We start from the raw sequence: 17,869 nt of genomic DNA on the forward strand, positions 1-17,869 counted from the left end.
TGTTTTAAAGCTATGCACACATGAGTGACAGAGCACATGAATGCATACACATTGATGGTCTGTACATGCTTGTAAATGATTGTTCTGTGTGTGAACTCATGTGTGAAGTCGGTCGTGGGCGTTTGTCAAGTTAGTCATGCCGCATGGCGAAATCTCAGTCTCTCTCTCTCTCTCTCTCTCTTTCAGGTCTCCACGCTCTACTCAACATCAAAGCCACTCCCCTGGGGTCCGAGATGGACTGATCCGTTACCTTGATTCGGCTTTAATGAGGTAACAACACTGATGGGGCTGCGAGGAGGGGGGCTTAGGTTGTTAACCTAACAGCTGTAGTATAATGTTTTACGTATGTGTTTATATATTCTTGTTTTGTAGATTTTCACTAAATGTTTAATGTGTGCCTGATTTGCCAGTGTGCTGTGTGTCTCTGCCTTCTTCTATTCATTTACGTGCACCCAATATTAATTTCCTGTCTTAATTCCTCCTCTTCCCTTTTGGAGTTGATCCCATCGGGAGAGGTAGGACTCCAATCATGGGGTCAGGAAGATTTTTTTTTCTTTTTTGGAAAGAAATCAGCACTTTTACTCTTTAGCAAGCAAGAATTAAACTGATCACAAATTACAGTGAAGACATAATGTTACAAAAGATTTCCATTTCTCTTTCTATGTCTACAAGATTTCTATAAATGCTGTTAACTTTCTATTCATCAAAGAAACCTGTAAAAATGTGTATCACGGTTTCCATAAAAATATTCAGCAGCACAGCTGTTTTTAATATTGATAAGAAGAAATGTTTTTTAAAAATTCAGCTTTGCCATCGCAGGAATAAATTACATTTTTATTTAAATGTAAAAAAATTACATTAAAAGAGAAAACATCTATTTTAAAATGTTATACAATATTTAAATATCTATCTAGCTACAAACACACACACACACACACATACACACACACACACACACACACACACATACATATATATATATATATATGTTAGGGCTGTTGATTTAATGCATTAATTAAGTTAATGAGTTATGGGAAAAGATATAGATATAGATATAAACTTTATTGTCAGACAAAGTCTGAAATGTTTCTTGCATAACAGTATGTTTACAAACAAAACACAATTCATAACAGACACAGTACTGTAAATACAATAGTATTAAAAAAACTGGAATTTTCATTTTACGTGTATACTTACTCAGCTCTAAGACAGCCTGATGTACAAAAGAGTGTTTTAGTTTCACTCGATTAAATCTAGGGACCTTGTATCGACGATTAGATGGTAGAAGCACAAATTCATTATATAACACATGACTGGGATTAGAAACAATATTCTTGGCCAGCCTTAAGAGGCTCTTAAGATAAGAAAGTTCATATAACTTTTCTTTGAACAGATTTGTATTGCAGTTTTAAGGCAGTTTTAGTTTGTTATTTAGAGTATCATTTCATTAAAAAATAATTTCATATTTCCATATAAATAAATAAAAATGTAATACCCATTTAAAACCCATTAATCTCATGCCATTATTTATGCAATTGCAATTGCAGTGTAAATGCATTCATGCCACCTCTGAGCTGCAATAAACTGTCTGTAGATATATCTAAACATGAATTCAGATGCAGCTTCTGAAAAAAAAAATCATGGCTGTTGCAGCATAGAAAGACATAAAACATTTCTTTCTAAAGCAACTTTTTGACACTTTTCTCATTTAACACAATAATGACTTTCAATTTTTTAACCATTCAACCATTACCATTATTTGCCCCTTTTAAAAAAAAAAAATCCTTGCAACAATATGCCAGTCTTATATCAGCATTACATTTGTTTTCTGCACCTTGTAGTTTCATAACCTTCACCAACTCTTGTAATGTCAAAAACTGTACAAATACAATATAATAATACAATAAAATAATAATAATAATCTAGTTTATAATTCTACTTCATCCCAAACAAAAGAGAAATCTATCAAGGTCGACCAAACATGCTTATTTTACTGACAGTTTCTGTTAGTCGATGGAATAAATGGTCAGTCGACCCGTTCCAGATTCCAAGTTGTCATTCTCCCAACAGCAGTTTACACTGCTCACACTTCAGATACACCTTCACTGTGATGCACATGTGAAATGCCACATATGGCCTCCCATTTTGACTTTACATTTAACACACACACACACACACACACACACATATAGGCTAATATAGTATACCATGTGTCAGATTTGTTTTCCGGATCATTTCTCTCTAATCCGTCGTTCTACACTTCTGCTCCTCACCCCCTCCCTGTCATCAATCTCCCTCGCTCCGTTTCTCCTCTTCATCCGTTCTGAGTCTATTCATCTCAAAATGAGTGATCACAGACACATGCACTGCACATTCAAGTGAATTAGCAGACTACCATTCCTCTATCGCCTGTTTAGCACAATAGAGTGGCCAACCTAGCCATCCACCATACTCAGTACAGCCCCGCACGAGCAGCAGGGAGCTAATCCAGACCTTACATTACTATCCTCTCATACTTTCCTCCCGTCCTCTTCAATAATGGAGACTAGTGTCCTGCAGAGGCAGTTTATAAGCAAAGCATCTTTAATATTCGAATGCGAGGCATAAAATAAGTTTCCCACTAACTCTTGACTGCTGGGAGGGGATAACAGCTGAGCTCCTGCCATCGACGATACCGCACCAGAACAGCATGTCATTAAGAGAGGAAGGGGAGCGATTTAGAAATGAAGAATCAGATCCGTTGAGGAAAGCATGCATCTAAATTCAAGTGATTCATCAGCTGATGATGGATATAGTATCAGACTGATTGGAAATAAGGCCGTTTAGCAGCCAGAAAGCCAAAGAGAGAGATGCCCGTGTGTTGCTTCAAGAGAGCAACCAAACATTTGTGCTGCGTTTTATTTTCTTTCTTTTATAATTCATTCATTCATTCATTATTTATTTATTTGATCATTTTATTATTCCATGTAATCATATAATTATTTATAATAATCATTTAAACAATTTATATACCCCTTTTATTGATTCATTCATTGATCATTCGTTTTACACTGATTTCTAATCTAATTGTCATTATATTAAACATTGATACTTAAAAAAATGTGATAACATTCATTTTCAATAAAATACCACTTACAGACTACAGTGTATGTTGTCATAGGAACAACCAGTCAGTAACCCTACAGTTAGTTTTAAGCTGTGTGTGTTTGATTCACACAAAAAAAAGTCATTCGAATATTTTGTTTGGGAATCGGACTATGCTGGTTATACTGTATGCTCATACAAGTTATCATGTCAACATTCACAATTTTCACTTTACAACTGATAAATATGATTATTCTGACATGACGCACTGTTAAGATACACCTGCAGTCTGTTCATAGCCTGACACAGTCCAAGTTCTTTTCCAGAAATGCATTAAATTAAAATAAAGTCTTTTTGAGGTTTGTATCAGAAGTAATATCTCGGACAATGATTTTTCTATATTCAATACTGATTGAAACTCAACCAGAGAGCAATTTCTGTGATTTTCTACAACAATAGAAAGAGGCCCTTCCAGCGAGTAGTGCTCCAAAATCTATTACTTAACACAAACTCAGAGACAGGTTTGAATAATAAAAATTAGATGAGAAAAAGAACAGACATGGAGAGAGGAAGTAGAAAGAGAGAAATGAAAAGGAGAGAAAGAGAGCGAGATAAAATGAGAATCAAGAATCCAGAATTCTTAATTTGACTTAACTGTATCTTCTGAGTAAAGTTGATGTACCATTACCTCTGTCACTAAAGACAGCTCCTCTCCTCTACAACTGTGTTGACAAGATAGTTTAGATTCAACCCTTCAGAACACCAGTGGCATTAGCACAGCCAAACAGAGCTTGTGCTGAGCCGTGGAGAGGGAGACAGAGACTCGCTCTCCAGCAGGTCACTCGCAGCATTAACAGCCTCTACTGCTGCTGGCTTGTTAAGCCTGGCAGCAATCATGGAGCTACAGAGAAAAAGAGAGCACAACCTTGATCGCAGAAGATAAAACATTTATTGAAATTAAAGCGTACTGATACACTAAAGATCAAAGAGGGAAAAAAACAATGCGGTAGTAAGAAAAAAATAATTGCACAGAATAATTGAAAAGAGACGTCTGAATTACACAACCCCCTCTACAAAATATAATTACTGTAGACTAAAAGTGAACCCTTATATATAATAGATGGACACTTAATGTTACAATAGATAGAAAGATAGAAAGATAGAACCTTAGATACTGTAGACTGATAGAGGTCTAGAGACAGACAGATAGAACGACAGACAGACAGATCGATAGATAGATAGATAGATAGATAGATAGATATATGCACTGTAATACAGTAAAACAGAGCACAGCTTGGGTTGTACTGTAGAAAGGGATATGATGACTCATAAGTCACACAAGGGGTTTTAGAGAAAGAACGGAAAGAGGAGAAAGAAGGAGAGAGAGGGGGAAGCACTAGACACAGAGGACACGACAATAAAAAGAGAGTCTTGCATATAACAACCCGAGCCATCAAAGGATTAAAGCAATGGTGGGCCGTCACAGTTCACCCCGCTCAATCTGCTGCTTTTGTTGTGTTTCACATAATGAGGCTGATGTTTTAATAGAGTTGGTGAATAATGGAGGATCTGTAAAATCTGATCTGAGAGAGTCTAGAAGTGCCGGATTTTTATTTGAATGAGTGTAAGAAAAGATTCTCTCTAAACATTGCATCAGGAGAACACACATCTTTATCTAGAGTATTTGTTCAAAAATAAAGGTGAAAGCACAAATCACTGAAATACACACAGTCCATTCTGTTGCAGAAGTAACAGCATTCTTACTCTTTCTGTATCTTATATCTTATTTAAAAACATATTATTTCCCCAGGCAATATGTACTATAAACAATCAATAGGCTCCACTGCATGTCCAGCTCTTCATTTAGCATACGAGTTCCCATGCTGCTATATCTCCAACACAAATAAACATCATACTGCGTTATATACTTCGGGCTGTGCTGGGTTTATTTTCTGTTCTTGCCTTAGTGTAACACACTACTTGTGTTTTTCTGCTTTTACACTTCCATGGGCACACTATTTATGTTTCATGGTCCTGTATCCAATATTCTCACCCACAGCCTATGGCATCTCTCTGCCTGGGTCTTTATACAAGACAGGTGCCATCTGTGTACCTCATGAACAGTTGAATGAGTAGTGGATCCTAGCATTTAGTATGTACAAATATATATATTAATATTAATTTTTTAATAATTTATTAATTTTCTAATCTAAAATTTAAATAATTTTCTAATCTATATAAACATAATTTTAAAGAAAGATAAATTTTTGTGATTCTTCTTCATTAAAACATTGCTACAAGTGAATTGTATAGAAACAGTTTTCACTCAGAAATTGCTAGTAAATTTCATAATTACATAGAAACAGGAAGTAACACTGAGACAGTGATCCTTTCTAAGAAGAATCACAAAAATGGATCTTTCTTTAAAATTATGTTTATATAGATTAGAAAATTATTAAAAAATGTATATATACCGTATATATATATATATATATGTATATATATTAGAAGTATTTTATTTCTAATTTATTTATAGAAAACTCTACTAAATGTAATATTATATTAATATTATTATACATTTTATTATATATAATCAAAATATAATACATACACATATGTAAATAAAAACCTCTAAATCCGTCTGAGATTCTTTCTTTTTATCAGTCTCCTATGTTTAGGTTCAGTCATTTCACTTTAATTAAAAATGAGAAAGTTATTAGTCAGTTATTGAATGCCTTATTTTCGAAAATGTCCCATGTTATTTTCATAGGAGCCTGATAAAAATGCTAATTTAAAAGAAAAATCTCAGATGGTCTTCATATACAGGTGCATCTCAATAAATTTGAATGTCGTGGAAAAGTTCATTTATTTCAGTAATTCAACTCAAATTGTGAAACTAACTTTTCGATGACATTCTAATTTATTGAGATGCATCTGTATATATATATTTGAAGATACAGCTGACCCTAAACCCTACATTTCTTTTCAGTATATTACCTTTTTGAAGTCATGATATACAAACCCGATTCCAAAAAAGTTGGGACACTGTACAAATTGTGAATAAAAACAGAATGCAATGTGGAAATTTCAAATTTCAATATTTTATTCAGAATACGACATAGATGATATATCAAATGTTTAAACTGAGAAAATGTATCATTTTAAGGGAAAAATGTTGATTTTAAATTTCATGGCATCAACACATCTCAAAAAAGTTGGGACAAGGCCATGTGTGGCATCCCCTCTTCTTTTTACAACAGTCTGCAAACGTCTGGGGACTGAGGAGACAGTATTTCTGAGCCCATGTTGTGATTGCCATTACAGTAGCATTCCTGTATGTGATGCAGTGCCGTCTAAGGGTCCGAAGATCACGGGCATCCATCACGGGCATCCCGGCCTTGACCCTTACGCACAGAGATTGTTCCAGATTCTCTGAATCTTTGGATGATATTATGCACTGTAGATGATGATAACTTCAAACTCCTTTCTGATATTGCTCCACTATTTTTCGCCGCAGCATTGGGGGAATTGGTGATCCTCTGCCCATCTTGACTTCTGAGAGACACTGCCACTCTGAGAGGCTCTTTTTATACCCAATCATGTTGCCAATTGACCTAATAAGTTGCAAATTGGTCCTCCAGCTGTTCCTTATATGTACATTTAACTTTTCCGGCCTCTTATTGCTACCCGTCCCAACTTTTTTGGAATGTGTAGCTCTCATGAAATCCAAAATGAGCCAATATTTGGCATGACATTTCAAAATGTCTCACTTTCAACATTTGATATGTTATCTATATTCTATTGTGAATAAAATATAAGTTTATGAGATTTGTAAATTATTCCATTCCTTTTTTACTCACAATTTGTATAGTGTCCCAACTTTTTTGGAATTGGGTTTGTAATTGTCTACCAACATTAGAAAATATATTAATTTAGTTTGAGATGACAGTGCAATTTATTAACAATTTATTAAAGTATTTGTCTTTACACAGAATGTATTCAACCTTTTAAAAAGTTAAGTTCACCTTAAAATCTCCTTTTTGAAAGCAAAAAGGCATCGGTTTCACAGTATTACCCAATCATTCTTGCTTTATTAAGCCAATATGTTCCTACTGTAATCTTCACAGAAAAAAATATTTTCATGTTATTCTGGACCATCAGCACATTGTGCTTGAACATCAAATCTTATTTAAGGGCCTCCCTCCCTCAATCTCTAATCAAACACACTGAATTAATTACATGTCACATATGACGCATAATTAACGTGAAACAACCTTAATTCCCATTATACGGCCCCCTCCCGTCAACGCTCTTAAATCTAATTTTTTTAAAAGCCTGTCTTTGATTGAAACACGGGGCTATTTCCGTCCAGCAGAGATAATTCCTATTTTTCTCCCTGTGCATCTCCTCTCCCTTTTTCTTTCACTCCCTTCTCTCTTCCTGAGGCCCCGAATTTCGAGGATAAAGCGAGAACGAATTCAGCCATAGGTGTGAGTGACGTCTAGACACCTTGTCTCAATAGTGCCGTGAGCCCAAGGTGCATCTGCGTTAATCAGCATCATGGAGGTAAACAGTACCGTCAAAGCACTAAATCTCCCCTCACATTTATTTCTATTACAGCCAGAGTGGATACTCAAAGCACTAATGCGTGTGGCACGACGCTGCTACTTCTCTCTCCTGAGCAGAGGTCTGTAGCCCGCATACAAGATGAATCATTGCGTAAGCTGTTGAATGTAAAGCCTTTTGATGGAGATTACACTCTGTCAAAGCGACAGTAAATAGTGGTTGAAAAAGCTGGTCACGTACATACTGATATGTAAGGAACTAGGGCTGAATCAACTTATTGGAAAAATATCAATATTTCCAGAGAATTCACAAAAAACCTTGTTCAGTGATGTCACTGCAGAAACAAAAAATAAACTTTGTAATATTAGAAAGCAGTAGATGATGCATGATATATTAATACATTGTTTATCGAGAGCTGGGTTATTATAATTAACTAAAACTACAACCATAAAAATATATATTTGTTTCTTGAAATAAAAGAAAAATAAAAGAAATAAAAGAAAATACAAAATTACCTAGTTTATTTTAGCTAGAACATATTCCATTTTCATTTAACTTGTTCTAAAATAATTACTTCAATAAATTTTTTTTATAAAAACTACAGACAATTGAAAAAAAATCCCCAAAACAACAGCAAATAAAAATGACAAAACACAACAAAATTATTAAAAATGAAATTAAAACGGAAACTACAATAAATAAATAAATTAATAATAATAATAAAAAATATTAAATAATAATAATGACAATAATAATAATTTCGCAATTATACACTCAAATAACAATGAAATTTTGCTATTTTGCTATGTATGATTATATGGCTGGATTGCATTGTTTTATATTCATCTGTATTAGTCAACATTGATATATGCATGCTCATTTACTCTGATTTTTACATTTAGAGTACCTTTGCCATCATCTAAAGTGCACTTAAAGTTAATCTTTAAAATGACTAATAATTTATGTAACCTTCAGCAAATCAAGATGAATATACATTTTTCATACTGCACGTTATGCATACAGTCATAATGTTGTGTTGCCAAAATTCATTTGTAGCATTTAAAGCATTTTGAGATGTTAGTGTTTTATTTGTAATTTAGAGAAAATTGTATAAAAAGATAATATTACATATTTTAAAAAATAATCAAATTATAAAAATTGTAAAAAACTGTTTTATGTATACATTTATGATTGTGTGAGTATAGAGAGATAGATAGGTCTTTGTATCAGCATAAACGACACTCAGGGATGCAAACTGTTGTCTAGTTAATAACTTAGTAAGATAACGCCCATGTATTAGCCATAGGCAATGACCTAAGTTTCTATGTCAGAAACACAATGACCTCATTTTCTTTCCCCTTTTTGGTCTTTTTCAAGTTTTTCTGCCTCAAGGCCCCTCTAAGGGAAATGAGAGCAAAGACTTTCACCCCCTCCTTACTTCTCTGATCCCTCATTCTTGCTGTTTTTCTTCCAGAGAAAATGAGATGTGCTACCAGGCTCATTAATTGTTGAAACTTTCTCTTCCATTATCAGTCTTGGCTGCATCATGTCTTATTCGTCATGTCACCAGCGCTGTCAGCCCGTCTCTCTGTTGTCTATTACCTCCTCCCTCTGTCTTTCAACCTGGACTTTATCTTCTCTTTTCTCTCTTTTGCTTCCCCCCTTTATGTCTCTTTCTTCCGGAAAGTCAATAACGAGCATTCCTCCCTTCTTCCAAACCCCTCATCATTTCTATCTCTCCCCGAACGAAACCAATTGTTCTGAAGGGACAACGATTTCCCTCATCTCTGTGTCTGAGAGGAAAGGAGGAACATTTGAAACCGGTTCCACGAATGATGTAAACACTGCCATTTTCACCGGCTACTATTGTGTACTACAACTCCCACTCCCACATACTGTACACATATGTTATTATTATTATGCCATGAAGTTTTTTGGTGAGACGTACACTGAGTGAAACACTATCAGTCATGAAGACATGCTGCTCAGGGAATTATAAAATGGATGCTATTTTTTAAGTTATTGTGTATCAGAATTTGTGACGTCAGTTGATGCTGATTTTTGTGTAGGTAGCTATGATGAAGACAAATATCAGGATGTGGCTAATTAAATTAATGATGATGGTATTAATTATCAGAGTGAAAATAATGAAACACTGGATATGTTGCACAGTTAGTGTTTGAGATTGACAAACATATTTTTTAGTAAAACTCATGTTTAAACAATATCTCAAGGAGCAGAACAAATAATGCCTATATTAACAATTAGCAAAAGTCAATCCTCTTTTGTTTTTTCACCTGTAACCATAGTGACAGTGACTAAAGTAAACATCAGAAGTGGTGCTTTTCATAACTCTGGAAAGTTTTTTCACGAATGACAAAATATTGTTTAGTGATGTTTCTTACATGAATTGTGGCTAAAAAAGTCACCACCCTTCATATTTACTTCAGTTTACTTTCGAGGTGTGAGTTCATCCATTTAATCAACATCCTTAATTTTGTAATTTTATGTACACTCTGACTGATATTTTAAAGAAATCCATTTTTTTTTCTGCAAGGATGCATTAAATTGATCAAAATTGACAGTAAAGACATTTATAATGGTGCAAAAGATTTCTATTTCAAATAAATGCTGTTCTTTTCGACTTTCTAGTCAAAGAACCACAAAAAATATTAAGAAGCACTATTTTCAAAATTAAAAATAATTATAAATGTTTCTTGCGCAGCAAATCAACATATTAGAATGATTTCTGCAGGATCATGTGTCACTGAAGTCTGGAGTAATGCTGCTGAAAATTCAACATCACAGGAATAAATTACATTTTAAAAATATATATTTAAGTAGATAGCAGTTGTTTTTACCGATTTTTTTTTTTTTTTATCAAATAATCACAGCCTTGATGAAGAGACTTTTTTATTCCCACCCCAAACTTTCAACAGTACTTTATATGTAATCTAAAGGCCTTTGGTAAAAGAACTGAACACATATTTTATGTGCTCCCATTTATTTTGTTGATCCTTGTCTTAATTAGCTCCAAAAGAACATGAACCTGTCCAAAGAAAAACTAGTACGCCACAAATAAACTTAGTAGAAAGACAAGACATAAGAGTAAACTCAGTTGAGACCAGACATTTTTGCTGCATGTTCTGTCCCCCTTCACTTTAATTGTACCTCCCAAAATAACACTGTGGTGTTTACATAGTTTAACATCTATAGTTTTAAAAGCCGGTTGCCCTCCGTGTCTAAATGAAGTGTAAGGTCTCAGCCCCGTTTGCTGAGAGCATCTGCAGCGAACCAAGAGGAGTCACTCCTTTTAATGAGACTTCCTGCATCTCATAAAGAAGCAGCCGTTATGCTTCTCTTGGCTCACTTAGTAGGCTTGGCATGGCGCAAAAAGAGAATACATCGCCTTTCCTTCATAAAAAAAAAATCTCTCTAATTCTCTCTCCCCATGGCCAATTTTCAACTATTTAATCTTTTACTCTAAATTCATGTGTAATATTCCTAAATTACCACCCATTTATTTCTGTATTAAGAACCCAGGACTTTGTTGTCCGTTATAATTATCGGTCGCACTAATAACTCAAGCACGATAATGAACTCCCAATATTTGCGCAACTAAAATTCTAATATGCCTAGGCCTTTTCAAGCCCCGAGTTTCACTATTAATGTGGGCAGCAGGAAATGAAGTATGAATAATTGAAACCCAAATCTCTTCATTCATGTTGGTAACACTAATATACGGAGAAATCCCACACTGCCCAGTTCAAATAAAGACACTATTACTGATTTGTAGCCTATGTGTTTTTGCTGAGACATCCGGTTTGGAAGCAGCAGGTTATGTGCGAAGCAAAATAATTTGACGGTTTGTATAAAGTGATAATACTCTTGAATTCCCATTTCAGTTTTCTCCTCAGGCTGATTTAATCAAAGCATTGTATTTCTTTGCGTTTCATCTGTGGAAACAGAACAAAACATGTACAATGGCCAGGAGGACATGTTATCACCAGCTTACACAGAATCTAAAACGCACTTTCCCAGCAGTACCGCTAGCCGCGCTAAAGCAACCCTTAGGCTAGTGTTCCTGACCTCTGCCTGTGAACACATGCAAGCACGGTTATGCAAATTGTTATGGTTATTCAAGCTCCTCCGCAAGCAAAGCGTGTCTCGGCAACGTTCAGTGCCATGTCCTCACGCAAGATGCATGACACATTTGCATAAAGCAGCCAAACATTTGAAAAACATTACAGACGTGCACATAAACACATTTAAGAAGCGCATTCGTACCTATATTTTACAAAGCACAGCTTCCTAGACATATAGATAAATGCAGTGTCATTTCAGATACACTAACAGCTTGGAAACCTACAGTCACTTCTAGACACACTAACACAAAGACATTCATAACCGGAAGGAACAAACTCACACACACAATAAAAATGAAAACAGACATGACTCACCTCATCAGAAAAACACTCACCCCATACACATGCAAAAACACACACACACACAGTTGTCCCTTATTGTGACATAGATGTACGAGGCTCAGTTAGACTGAAATAGACTGTAATAACAGGGGGGACTAAAAACACTTCATCTTCCAAAGACACGCGCAAACACACACTTCGACTCAAAACACTTCATCATCCTAAGACACACACCACATGCTCTAAGCACTTCATATTAAAAAGACCTGCAGAAATACGCAAACTCACACAACAGCCCAAAAAAAAACACTTTATCTTCCAAAGCAACGGCCAACATCGCTTAACATCCGAAGGCTCGGATAATGAATGTCACACACATGCATGTGCAGTCTGAGCTTTAAACACAATTATCAGCGTATGCAATACCACCAGTTATCAACAGCCAAATTTAAAGTGAAATGAAAGGATAAAGAGGAAATAGCACAATTTCACATCCCTTTTATGTTCTCTCTTTTTATCTTTTTTCCTTTTTTCATCCAATGAATTCATAATCAAAACAGATCAATCCTAGCTCTCTAAAATTAGGCTTAACCCGTATTCGAATCACAAAGAGCTCTTTACACATCTTCAGCATACTCGAGCTGCTCAAATCAATGTTCTCACTTGGATTTTTTTTAAGCCAGCGTGAACTGCCATTCACAGCCTGTTTTACCTCTGTAATGTGATGTACTGTATGTATGAGTAACTCACTGAAATTGATTTGGAGCTTAAAAAGTGGGCATACCAAAATGGCCCTAGACAAATGCAAGTACAGTATGCTAAACACAATGCCTAAATTTGCTATTGGTTAACATTATCCAATAGCAGTGTGACCTAACTGATAAAAAAATTACAAGTTTTTTATTTTATTTTACGAAATAAAGCTGAATTGACATTGAAAAAACTTCTTGTGCAGCAGGAACATGCATTAAAAGAATATTTTAGTTTCAATACAAGTTATTCAACACAGCATTTGTGGAATAATGTTTATAACAACTAAATAAATTTTGACTTGTCCCTACTTTCTTTAAATAAAAACAAAAATCTGAGTTACTGTGAGAAAATTACAATAGAATGTACCTTTTCAGCATTAAATTACATTCAGTTTGTTGCCATGACAACATAAAGCCTAAAACCTTAAAACGACTGCAAAAATGCTTTTTTATAAAATAATGAAAATGATTACATTTGCCCTATTTACTTCCATTTATGTGCTTCACACTTTAAAAGAAAGAAAGCAAGAGACAAGCCTAAATAATTTTCTGATAGTCATCACAACTTGTATTAAACCCAGAATATTCCTTTAAGAATGTAAATAGTGTAATATATATATATATATATATATATTTTATTTTTTTATTTTTTTACTAGTGAAAGTTGATGGAAAAAGGAGGCAGGGCAATGATAGTTGATCGTCTGCTTTATGTCAATATGTCAAGCTCGTCAATTGTGGCTCAACAGTGCAGCTGAACACATAGACCTCAAATGGTGAAGAAAGCAGGAAAAGGATGGATAGAATAAGTGTAAGAAAAAACGTATAAAAAGGCAAGTAAAAGTGGAGAGGAAAGGGGGAAAGTATGGAGGCAGAGTTGATATTTTTCATACCCTTCAACCCCGTATGGTAATTAAATTCTCAGCTCTTTTCAGTTAATAGAGCTCATTAGTAACACAGAGGATAAAGGCAATTAGTCACTTATTGACACATGTAAGCCTTGTGAGAGCCAAAATACACACACACACGCACGCACACGCACGCACACGCACACCCACACGCACCATGAGTTCTCTGCTGAAAGCTCAACGCTTGATCTTTATCAAAAGCACCAGGGTGTGGTGTGTGTATGCGTGCAAGCTGCATTAGTATGTATCGAGGGTCTTTAAACTGCCTAAATAATCTCAAGGTAGTGAGAGAAGAGATAAAGAGGAGAGAAAATTGGAAATGGTGTAAAAAGCAAAATAGATGAAAAACACCAAAAACTTTGAGAAGATGCGTGTAACTGGTAAGGTAAAAAGAAAATATGTGCCCCTTTCTCAGCAATTATCAACAATCATATTGTGGCCAATAAAACAAAATGCATTTGAACTATAATTAACATAACAAAAAGAACAGTATCAAAGTGCTCAAAAGTCAGGCTCTTTCAGGGATTGCCTATGGCTCAATGGTTGGAAAAAAATAAACCAAAAAATATAGATGTTTTAAACCTTTTATCATCAATAATCAGAGCTGTGAGTTGATTCAATTAAAATTCACATATTACATATTTTAAAATATCACATAATTCATTGATGCTTGTTTGTCAAGTATAATAGGCCAACCAATCCTAAAAAAAAGCTATTGTATCGTTCTTTACAGCCCAAATAGGCAAATTAATTTGCATTTGTGGAACAATTTGGATTTGCGGTTCGTCTTATTTTACGAATCAAACTGCGTTGCTTAAAAAAAATTGTTAATTGACAACAAAGCACTATGCAAAACCATGCAGCACCAGAAGTCACATAAGTAGCGTTCAGTTTACTCTTATTTACGTTCTGCATATTGATATACCATTTACCATTCAATGAAACTATGACAGTAGGTTAAATAAAGCCCAAGTGCTACCTACTGGCCCATTATGTGAATTTTAGGTTGTTAGGTCAAGAACATGTGAAATGGTGACATGAAAGGACTTTATTACATTATATTTTGATAATTATGAAATACTGATTATTCGGGAATTCTGACGTCTATATAGATCTGTTATCAATGTGCCCTGTTTTTACCTACATCTATGCCAATAAATTTGTTTTAGATTGCAATTGAACCAATTTAATCCCAGCTTAATGTGAAAAAACAACTATATATCACAATTTGTAGATTGATTCCCCTCAAAGAGTACAAACATGTGGTGCTATCAAAACATTGTCTTGTTTATTCAAGCATCACAGCAATATCAGCTCAACCAATAGCTTGACTTTGGGGCAGAACTACCCGTTTATCCAACCAATGACAGACCAATCAGCAACCAGGCATCTGTAACTTCTGTTCTGTACCATTTTTCTTAAAATCTAAACTGTAAATAATAGTAAAAGTAAATGTATTCATGGTCTAACCCCTTAAAAAAAGTTTTGTGGGTGTAACATCTGTTCAACGCTAACAAAAAATAAAAATCACTGCACTCAACCTTTTGGGTGCCTAGATTAATGATTAAAATCACTGCCAAATAAAGGATCCACACTCGCTGCATCTTCTTAATCAATTATAGTTTATTTTTATTTTGCAACAGAGCAATCATCAATCAGACATTTCGGCAACAAGCCTTCTTCAATGAATCATACAATAACACATCCCACAAGACTTTAAAAAAAAAGTAAAGCCCAATAATCACCATGTGGAGAATCTACTTATCACAAACTCAACCGACCAATCAATAGAGTAAATTGAACACGAACAGCAAAAGAATAATTACAAAGCAATCAATACATCAAAATGATACAAGCACATATACCACAAATCAATCAAAAATTCACCAAACAAATTTACAGAAAACACTAATGTGAATGAAAGACGTTTTATGACTATAATCAGGATATTAAGGATTTAATTTGTACAAGAATCAAAAAAGTAATCATTTCTAGAAGAGGTGGTAACATAGATGGAAAACTTATTGGATATATCGATTAAAAAGCATGTCTCCCTTGGGTCTTAATGACAATTTTGATGATCTTTTTTGTTTTTTTTAGTAGAAGTGAGTTTTTTTATTGTTATTTATTGTTTGGTAATAGTGGGTGGTGATACGGACTTATGAATGGCTTTCGGCTTGATGTGTCAGCTCATCCTCCACTTTCATTCACATTAGTTTTCTGTACATTTTTTTGTTGAATTTTTGATAGATTTGTGGTGTATATTTTGTGCTTGTACTATCATTTTTATGTGTTCAGTGCTTTGTAATTATTCTTTTGTTGTTCATCTTTAATTTACTTGATTGATTGGTCGATTGAGTTTGTGATAAGTAGCATCTGTGATTCTCCACCTGGTGATTATTGGACTTCACTTTTTTTTATTTATTATTATTGTTGGAAGTTATTGTATGAGTCACTGAACAAGGCTTATAAAAGGCTTATAAAAGTATTATGTCTTAAAAATAATAATAATAATAATAAACTAAAATCTTACTGAGCTCAAACCTTTGAATGTCATTTTTCTAAAAACAAAAACAACACGCATTAACATTCTTTCATTTTAAGTAAAAATCTGTCAACATATTTATTTTATTATTAAGTCAGGGTATTTAATTGAAACAGCCTTTCTACATTTGATTACACGATTTAATTTAATAATAGATCACATACTTTCTTCAGGTATGATGAGCTTTTTTACACACTTCCAAGTATGCTGTTTCTACGAAAACATCCACGTGAAACCACATGATTGTATTCACTGTGGTGTTGTTACATGCACACGTACATGAACGGCAGCTGTAGAAAACAGGTTGTTCTGTTGTGATCTTTGGTGTTTGCTAGTGAAGGCGATGCTTTCATTAAGCTTCATTAGAATAATAGAGCACTGTGCCTGAATATGGAAAAATGGCTCCAATTTATGAGGAGAGTGTGTGAGTCAGAATGTTTCTTTCTATAATGAGTGTGTTACATGAGGGAGTTTGTGTACTTGTGTGTGTGTGTGTGTGTGTGTGTGTGTGTGCCTAGTGAGAGTCAACTGTTCTACATTCGCCATCTCACCTATTCTTTTCTTTCATCTCAAGTATCTCTTCTTCCTATTCCCATGTATTCATCTGCCAGCCCATCCCTCCTTCTTCACCATATACTTTCTCTTCCATTCCCTCTTTCATGACAACTCGCTTTCTCTGTCTGCTGTTCTCCGTCTCTCCATATCTGGCAGCGCTGCGCTTAATATTTCACACAAATTTTCCTCCACCTCCCAAGTTCTCCTCTTCGATTCATCTCGCTTCTGTCATTCCCTTCCTTGTCACTTACTCATTATTCCTCCCCCTCGTTCTCCACCTTTCTCACTCCACCCTCTTACAAGCAAGTTTTCTTTCCAGATCTCTCTCTCTCTCGCTGTAATATACATTAGCTACATCATCAAACCTGTTTTAGCTCATTTGTACTGGCTACCCATTAAAGTGCACAACCACAGAATTATTTCAAGGATCTGTTATTGGTTTAAAAGCATTGAATAATTTGGCACCCTCATGCAGTTCAGACTGTCGGTCAAAAAATCCTCCAAATCATTGTTTGAGGTCTAAAATGTTGATTTTTCAGGAATACTGTTATGTAAACCATTATTGGGAGAAGCTGCATTAATTTTTCTGTGTCCATTTTGTCTAGATCACAGATCTGGAAATAAAACTAATAAGCCTCTAAGCATTTAGATTTGTATTAATTAAAAATAAAAACATAATATAAAAATAATGTATTTTTATTATCTTTTTCATTATTATTTATTGTCCCTGATTTTCACATCATTTTTAATTAATGTGACACTTTTGTTGTTTTATGATTTACTTGATAAAAGCTAGGAAACTTTTTTTTTTTACCCAGAAATTGATACTAAAGTTCCCAAATATTTACAAAGAAACAGTAAGTAACACATTGAATTAAAAGTGAAATTATAAAGTAGAAAAACTAATAGTATTTTATGGTAAAACATTCCAATTAATCTCTGATTTATTTACAGTGTACATTTCTTAATTTTATTTCAGAAAATCTATAATAATAATAATAATTACTAGTAGTAGTGCCATAGTACTGTCACG

The 17,869-nt window shown here is 34.3% G+C and overlaps 1 protein-coding gene across 3 annotated transcripts in view; it reads right to left on the bottom strand.

Annotated features, from left to right (window-relative positions):
- LOC107603025 (glutamate receptor ionotropic, NMDA 2B-like) overlaps positions 1–17,869 on the bottom strand; it is an 89,212-nt gene that overhangs the window by 49,383 nt on the left and 21,960 nt on the right. The gene's annotated exons all lie outside the window — the stretch shown is intronic.

Source organism: Sinocyclocheilus grahami, unplaced genomic scaffold (assembly GCF_001515645.1).
Source record: "Sinocyclocheilus grahami isolate Dianchi unplaced genomic scaffold, SAMN03320097.WGS_v1.1 scaffold339.1, whole genome shotgun sequence".
Taxonomy (NCBI): Eukaryota; Metazoa; Chordata; class Actinopteri; order Cypriniformes; family Cyprinidae; genus Sinocyclocheilus; species Sinocyclocheilus grahami.